Source organism: Impatiens glandulifera, chromosome 2, assembly GCF_907164915.1.
Source record: "Impatiens glandulifera chromosome 2, dImpGla2.1, whole genome shotgun sequence".
NCBI lineage: Eukaryota > Viridiplantae > Streptophyta > Magnoliopsida > Ericales > Balsaminaceae > Impatiens > Impatiens glandulifera.
The window spans coordinates 1,004,747-1,013,136 of NC_061863.1; positions in this window are offsets into that span (position 1 = coordinate 1,004,747).

Consider the following 8,390-nt stretch of genomic DNA (forward strand, 5'->3'; position numbering starts at 1 on the left):
TCCAAGCCCCATATCAACTTCTTTTTTATCATTTGTATTGAAAACTTCTCCACCCCAATCAACATATGTTGCTAGTTTCCTTAGATCACTAAACAACCCTGCCGGCCAAAATCCTAATCGGATATTATCTCCAACTTCGACCCACCAGTTTCCGTTTGCTTGATCCTACAAATTAACATCGCATTCCTCTGCATAGTTATATAATTTATAATAAAATGTGAACTTATTATATTAAGTTTGTAAAGGTTTGAGATAGTAAAAATACCCTTGCAAGGTTAAATTGAACTTCACACGAAGTTTTATCCCCAATTTTATAATAAGTGTCAAAAACATATTCAACAGGATAATCTTTGTTAACATGTACGAACCCGGGACACTTTGTATTAAAACATTGCGTTTGACCTGACTGTTACATTCATTCAAAATAGATTAAATATTAAACAACTCACTAAAATAATAAAAATTATTCATAATTTAACCAAAATTCAATAGATTATATTTACATACCTTGAAATAGGTGTAAAATCGAACTTTATCATCACCGTATAAATATGGATCAACCTAAGTTAGAGAAAAAAATCATTAGAATATTTAATATCTAAAATATTAATTTTCATGTTTTCTTGATCTTATTAATAGAACTATTTGACTCCACTGTAAGAAAAATAAAATAAAAAATTTACCCTCCAACCAATTTGAATCAAATCTTGATTATTTTGAAGCTTCAATCGAACTCCACTGTATTGTAGTCCACTAGCTTGAGGTTTATAAACACCTGCTATCATTCCAGCTCCATTAAAAGGGCCATATCCTTGCCTAGTTTGGACTACAGCAACCTATATATAAAATTTTATATAATTATAAGTAAATAGTATTGTATTACAACCTTATATCAATCTTGGCATTCCTATGTAAATTTTAAATGTATATAATGTTTAGAAACTTACATCGGGATTGACTCGGTCAAGAGATTCAAATTTCGATAAATATTTCTTTTCCCTGATGAGATCCGCTTTTGTCGTTCTTCTAATTGGTACACTTCCAATTGGACACCCTCCGTCTTTAAAGATTTTAAATGGGTGCTCATTGATGGAAGAAGAATTAACGCCCTTCTTTTCGTACTTAAAATCCATCTTTCATTTAATACAAAAATGTGAAGCACATATATTTTGTATAACAAAAATGTCATTTAGAAAAACAAACATGTATTAATTCATATTTATTTATGTGGAAAAAAATACCTGAGGATAAAATGTGTGATTCTGCAGTAGAGGATGATCAAAGGCTGGTTGTTTATAAAAATCTACACAATCGTATACATCTCCATACACTGTCTACAAAATTTGAGATATTATTTTGTTAGTTTTTTCAATTTTTTTTCTTTTGAGACAAAAAAAAAATATAGCCTTTCATTTAAAACTCTAATCATGAACTGTCATATTTTGTTTATTTAATTATCTAATTTAAATTTGATTATAACAAATAAACTTTTCATGAAACCCCCCAAAGAATGATATATTATGAATTTGTTTACTGTAATTGTGGCAACTGCTGGTTTGTTTATAATTTGAAGTTGTTTCTCCAATTCCAAATCTTCTTCTTTAGTCAACAAAGTTGCACCAATTTTAAAATAATTGGCTACTACACAAATGACCACAAAAATTGACAACTTTATATTCATAATTTCCTGCACAATATTTAAAAAATAATAATCATTCAATTGAGAGATTATGGAAAGAGTGAAAATAAATTGAATTTTTAGAAAGAAAGAAAAATGAGAGTTAACCTTCTATCAAATTTCCCTGAATATATATATATATATATATATATATATATATATATATATATATATATATAGCTGGTCTATCTACTAAATTCGTGTATGATAAGATTTTAATAAATGAAAAGTAGTAAGATTTTAATAAATTAATAATGAAAAAAAGTCAAATTTTAATTTTATTTTGAAAGGGGTAGGATTTTAATAAATTATTGAAAACGTATTAATATTTTAATATTTAATAAATGAAAAGTAGTCAAATTTTAATATTTTTATGAAAAAGTATTAATATTTTAATATTTAATAAATGAAAAGTAGTAAGATTTTAACAATTATTCAATGAAAAAAAATCAGAGTTTAATAATTTTTGAAAGTGGTAGGATTTTAATAATTTTTTGAAAATGTATTCATATTTTAATATTTAATAAATGAAAAGTATAGTCACATTTTAATATATTATATATAAGGAAATTTAATAAATCATTAATTAGTGTATGGACTGAATAATTTAATGAATTAAATATTGATGATTTAGTAATACTGTAAAATCATATATAGTGATTTTATAAATAAGCATACATTAAATATAGAACCATTATATAATTATTTATAATTAATCATACATTAAATTTAAAATCACTATATATGATTTTATTCCTATGTACTCAATACTAGCTAGCTACATGTATGAAAAATCATATTTATAAAAATAGAATCAAATCGGCATGTGTAGTAAATAAATGCGGTTGAGGATGAGATTATATAATAAATTTTTTTATCTAACTTTATATTAATGTATTTATATAATATTGTAATATTTGTTTTTTTTGTTATTATACTTTTAGATAAAAATATATATTTCGATTTATATGTCTTAATTTTTGTATAAGATAAAAATATTAAAATAGACAATACAAGTATTATTATTCAGAAAATAATAAAAAAACAAAAAATAAATAATCATTATATTACATATTCCAATAAAAGAATTATTATTTAGAAAAAAATACACAATTCAAAAGTTAATTATCTGTGTTGGGGGCGGCTGTTTACGTTAACTCGACCAATAGAAACTACAGCACCGTGAACTAGAGTGAATATTGGGTGGATTAATTCGAAATTCAATTTGATTCGAATCCGAAATACTAATTCAGATTGGATATTTTGGATTGGATTGAGATTATGATTAGGATTGGATTAAGTTTGGATTGAATTAAATTCGGATTGGATATTTCGGATTGGATTGAGATCGGATTGGATTAAGTTTGGATTGAATTAAATTCGGATTGGATATTTCGGATTGGATTGAGATCGGATTGGATTAAGTTTGGATTGAATTAAATTCGGATTGGATATTTCGGATTGGATTAAGATCAGATTGAATTAAGTTTAGAATGAATTAAATTCGGATTGAATTAGAATTATCTAAACTATCTCAATAAAAATATATTTTTCAATTTTTTTTCTTTAAATTTCAATTTAATATAATATATTTTTGATTTATTTCGAATCATTTAGTAAATTTATTTTTTTCAAATTCGAATTTTTTAATTATAAATTAAAATTTTAATAAAAATAATAAAATAAATCAAAATTAAGTAATAAGAAAATATTAAATGAGATTATCTTAGAGGTGAGCATTTGAAGGATTAATCATAACCGGAATTACAAAATTTGATTAACTATTTTGGTTTAGATTAAATTTGGATGGAATTAAATTTAGATTTAGTTAAATTAGGATTGAATTTGAATAATCCAATTGATCCAAAATAATTTGAATTAAAATATATAATATATTTAATACACTTTTTCTTTTCTTTTTTAATTAAATACAAAAAAAATTAATTATAAAAAAATATTATTATATAATTTCAAGTTCAGATTTAAAAAGGGTTAAAAATAATATATATTAATATTAGTTTGGATTGTCCAAATCATATTTAGTCCAATTAATATTGGATCCGTATTATATTTTGGATGAATTTGATTAATTTAGTTTCGATTTAATTCGGACAAAACGGACGATTTTACTTCTTTGTTTAGCAATTATATCGCTGAGACGAGACAATAATAAGTATCGTGACTACTAAATTTTAATATTATTTTTAGTATAATTTTATAAAGTGTAGAAAATAAATTGAATTATTTTGATTTGTAGAAGATTTATTTTGTAATATTTATTATTTATTTATTTATATTTAATTTGAATTAAATTTAATAAGAATTATTTTTTTTTTATCAAAAATAATTACTCAGTTCATAAATTAATGATTCATTAAATTGCTTTTTGTCTACCATATTAAATCCCGGTGATTCTATAATTAATTATTAAAGCATATAAATATATTAATCATTCAATATACTAATATATTTAAAACATAATATACTAATTAGATGTACAACGTGGGAGACTTAACCGCCGTGGATAATAAAAGTTATCAGTCAAGGCGAAGCTACATGGCTTTTTTCGTTGGTGTCGTCGCTAATAGTATGTCTTTTCCGTTTATCTCCCGCCATTATTATTAGCGACGGTTTTCGATGTGAACGTCGTAACTAAAATTCATGTTTCTCCGCTCTTTCCCGTCATTTTTAAAAAGATTATTAGAGACGGCGATAGTATAATGTTGTGGCTAATAATCTATAATTTAGCCACGGCGACATTATGCTATCGTCGTCCCTAATAGTCTTTAGAACATTAGAGTTTATAATATTACGGATCGAAATATTAATAGAATTCGCGATTAGGTCTACTAACAGAAATTTTAAAACAATTAAAGTGTTAATTTTAGTAATTAATGTAATTTTAATTTTAGTTTAAGAAGGGGGACTTAAGGGTTAGTTTAATTTTAATATTTAAATTATTTAGATTGTTGATACTACATGGATTGGTTATTTTTAATCATAATTTTAGCTTTAATCATATTATTTGTTTCAGGATTATTATTAACTTATTCGTATGTGTTCATTTAATTTATACATGATTATACATTTAATCTCTAACTCCAGTTTATAATAAAATTTGATTTTAAACAAGTTGAGTTCATGTAATAAGATTTAGTTGATTATTCTCTAATTTTATTTGATATATTTGATCTCTGAAGGATCAAGAAACTATTTATTAAATTAAATTTCATTCAATTATTTCTAAATAGAAAATGTCATTTCGAATTTAAAATTTGGTGAATTGTGCTTGAATTTCTTTTTCTCAAAAACAACCTTTGGAACATGATTTAGACTAGGTGTAGAACTTATTAGGTTCATTAATTTTTTTTTATATATTATAATACGAACATAGACTCATTATTAGAATCAGATTAGTACCATCCTTAATCTATGATAGGAATTCTCAGACATATAGATAGGATTTGGACAACTTTTGATGTAAAATTGTATTTATTTTATAAATGGTCAATTCGTTTGTTGTATAGATCACACATTTAAGTGGAAACATGAGACATAGAGTCAACATCTCTTCTCATAGCACCAAACTAAAAACAAGAATTTTTAAAACGTGTTTGTACAAGTAATATTTTTTTTAATTTCTCTATAAGTAATAAGTAAATTATGTGTCGACTCTAAATGAGTTAAAGCTAATATAATTTTATTAAGTCTTATTTTGGGTTTCTATTTTCACACTTGGACATGAAGATTTTCGATAAAGTTATTTTCTTGTTTCGTTTTATGAGATTTGAGAGAATAATAAGTTACATGATTTTGAAAAATATCAACACAATTTTGAAAAATATCAACACAATTACAAATAAATTGTAGGTTATAATCCAATTTTGAGATTTGTTTAGAGATGTACATTTAATATTATTATATAGACATATCCCATTTACAAATTTAATACTAATTGCTAGAGATGAGTTCAAGAATATTATTATTATTATTAAACGGACACCTAACTATTTAGCTATCTAATACAATTGGAGATATTTTTACAATTAAATTTAACTATTTCCTAAGCAAATTTTCTACAATGGTGAAATATTTACTTTACATTAGATTATACCATTATAAAGGACACACAATATGTTTAAATATTTATCAGATGAATAGTGATTTTATTTTTAAAAAGACTTATCATGTATATTTTTATTAAGTCTCTTTTAATGTAATTGGACTAATATTTTGTGTATTTACCTAAAACATAATTGTTTTTTTTTTATCAATAATTATTGTTAATTTTGACTTACAAGAATAAAATTGTGTTATATTCATTGTATCCGTCATGATTCCATACTAGGAAATATTACAAAAAATAAGTATAAGAAAAAAGAGAGGATAAAGCTATAGTATTGGTTTATTTAAGCAAAATCAAATGGCTTTCTGATTGTTATATATGTATCTCTTAATATATTATATTTTTTTCATAAAACAATTATTCAATTGACAGGGTCAAATTTATTTGAATTCAAATTAAATAATTAAAACCATTATTGCACTTTTTTTAAACACATGGTTTTCACTTTTGATAAAAGAAATTAAATTAAATTTTCTGTATCAAATAAATTCTAACTTGTTTGATTTAAGTGTTTTTCTTCTAAAATATTTTATTTGATAAAAAACAAGTTATTTAAAATTTTAATTATTAAAATATATCTTTATATTTAAATTAATAAAAATAAAATAAAAGTATTTTAATGTTTAATTAATAAAAAGATTAATTTAATTTAGTTGTTAGAATAATAATGTATGATATAGAGAATTTATAAAAAAAAATGTTAAATATTAAAAACAATATAAATTAAATGAGCTTTAAAAAAGTTTTTAATCAGAATGAAACTAAAATATTTATTCACTTATATAAATTTTTTTTTCAATAACTATTGTCAATTTTGACTTAAATAATAAAATTTTGTTGACATTCATTGGATTCTTCATTGGATACTAGGAATATATTACCCAAAATATATATATATAAAAAAAAAAGAGAGGATACAGCTAATATTGTTGGTTTATTTAAAACAAATGGCTTTCTGATGGTTATGTATCTCTTTTTATAGTATATTTTGGTTCATACAAAAATTATTCAATTGGCACGATCAAATTTATTTGAATTCAAATCAAATAATTATAAAAATTATTATCTTGTTTTAACAAGGCCAGATAATGAGTTTTGACTTTTTGATAAAAAAAAAATGGTAATAGATAAGTTCAAGAGCTTGTTTGATTTGGTTTTTTGGATTTTTTTTCCTTCTAAAATATCTTATTTGATAAAAAAAAAATTATATTGTGAATTTTTGGATAAACCTCATACAAAATTAGGAGATTTCTTCTATTTCTCACTTATTTATATTTAGCCGAGTTTAAATAGAATCAATAATTTATTTTGTATTTTATTTAATAATTATATATCTGAGTATGTCTTTTGAAAAAAACAATTCATTGAAATAAAAATAAACAAAACTAACATTGGACAATATATAATACTTATTTTTCATTAATAGAAATTGAAATACATTAATTATTCAAACTAACACACATAATGCTAGTGAGTCTCCGAAGAGAAATCAGCAACCTCGGACGACTGATCATCTCCTCTTTGGAGTGGCTGCAACTCAAAATGACGTCGTGGGAAATTCGATAGAGCTTGAGAGTAATACTGGTACATTTTATATATTACAACGATAATAAAAAACAAGAGAATTGGGACAACGAACCATGGATTGAAGTCCCCTTTTCCGATTGGCCTCTTTTGCCATCGAGGCAGAGTTGAGAGTACTGAAGTTGATTTCCCCATTTGCGATCAATGCTGAAAATTTTGAAGAGACAAGTTAGAATTGAGAAGTTATAATTTGCGGAAACCTGAATCGACGACAGACCTGCAATTGTTCTTTAAACGATGTCGCGGAAAACCAAAAGGATCGAAGAAACCTGGCTTGCTAGCTAGCCCGTCCGTCCCTGCATGCTCTGATTCCTCTTAACAGCCATGGAGAAATGGGAGGAATTATATATCCCCAGTGGAGGGGTTGATAAGAGTACATCAAATTAAGGAAAACATTAATACTAATCAACTTCAACACGTAACAACTAATATTGGATATATGTAATTTAATTAAGATTCCAAAATCTTATATAAATTAACTAATGAAAAATCTAAAATTATTTTTTAAACAACTAATATTGGATATATGATTTATTTAAATAATTGATAGAAGAGAAGTGATCCGTACGTTAAGTTTTAAATATATATATTTTTTTAAAACTATTAAATTAGAATCAATTAGCCATATCCCTCTCTGTTGTTGGAGGCTAGTCATTACAATTCTTCTTGCACAATTATAAAAGTCTCAACTAAATATTAATATGTATTATGAATTTGAGGTAATTATATATTTTCTTCTAAAAGAGGTTTTGTTTAAAAATTCAAATATGTTTGTTTTATAGTCAAGGATGGAGCACGATTTCAAATCTTTCCAGACTAAAAATATTTTAACAAAAAAAAATGTAACTCACAATAAATGACATGGACAAATAAATATATTAGACCAAAGATTAGAAAAAAACATGACATTCACTATATTAAAGTTGAGTGAATTATAATATTTATCGATAATTAAAACTAAGTCTATATTTGAAAACAAATTCTCTCTCAATATAGATAATT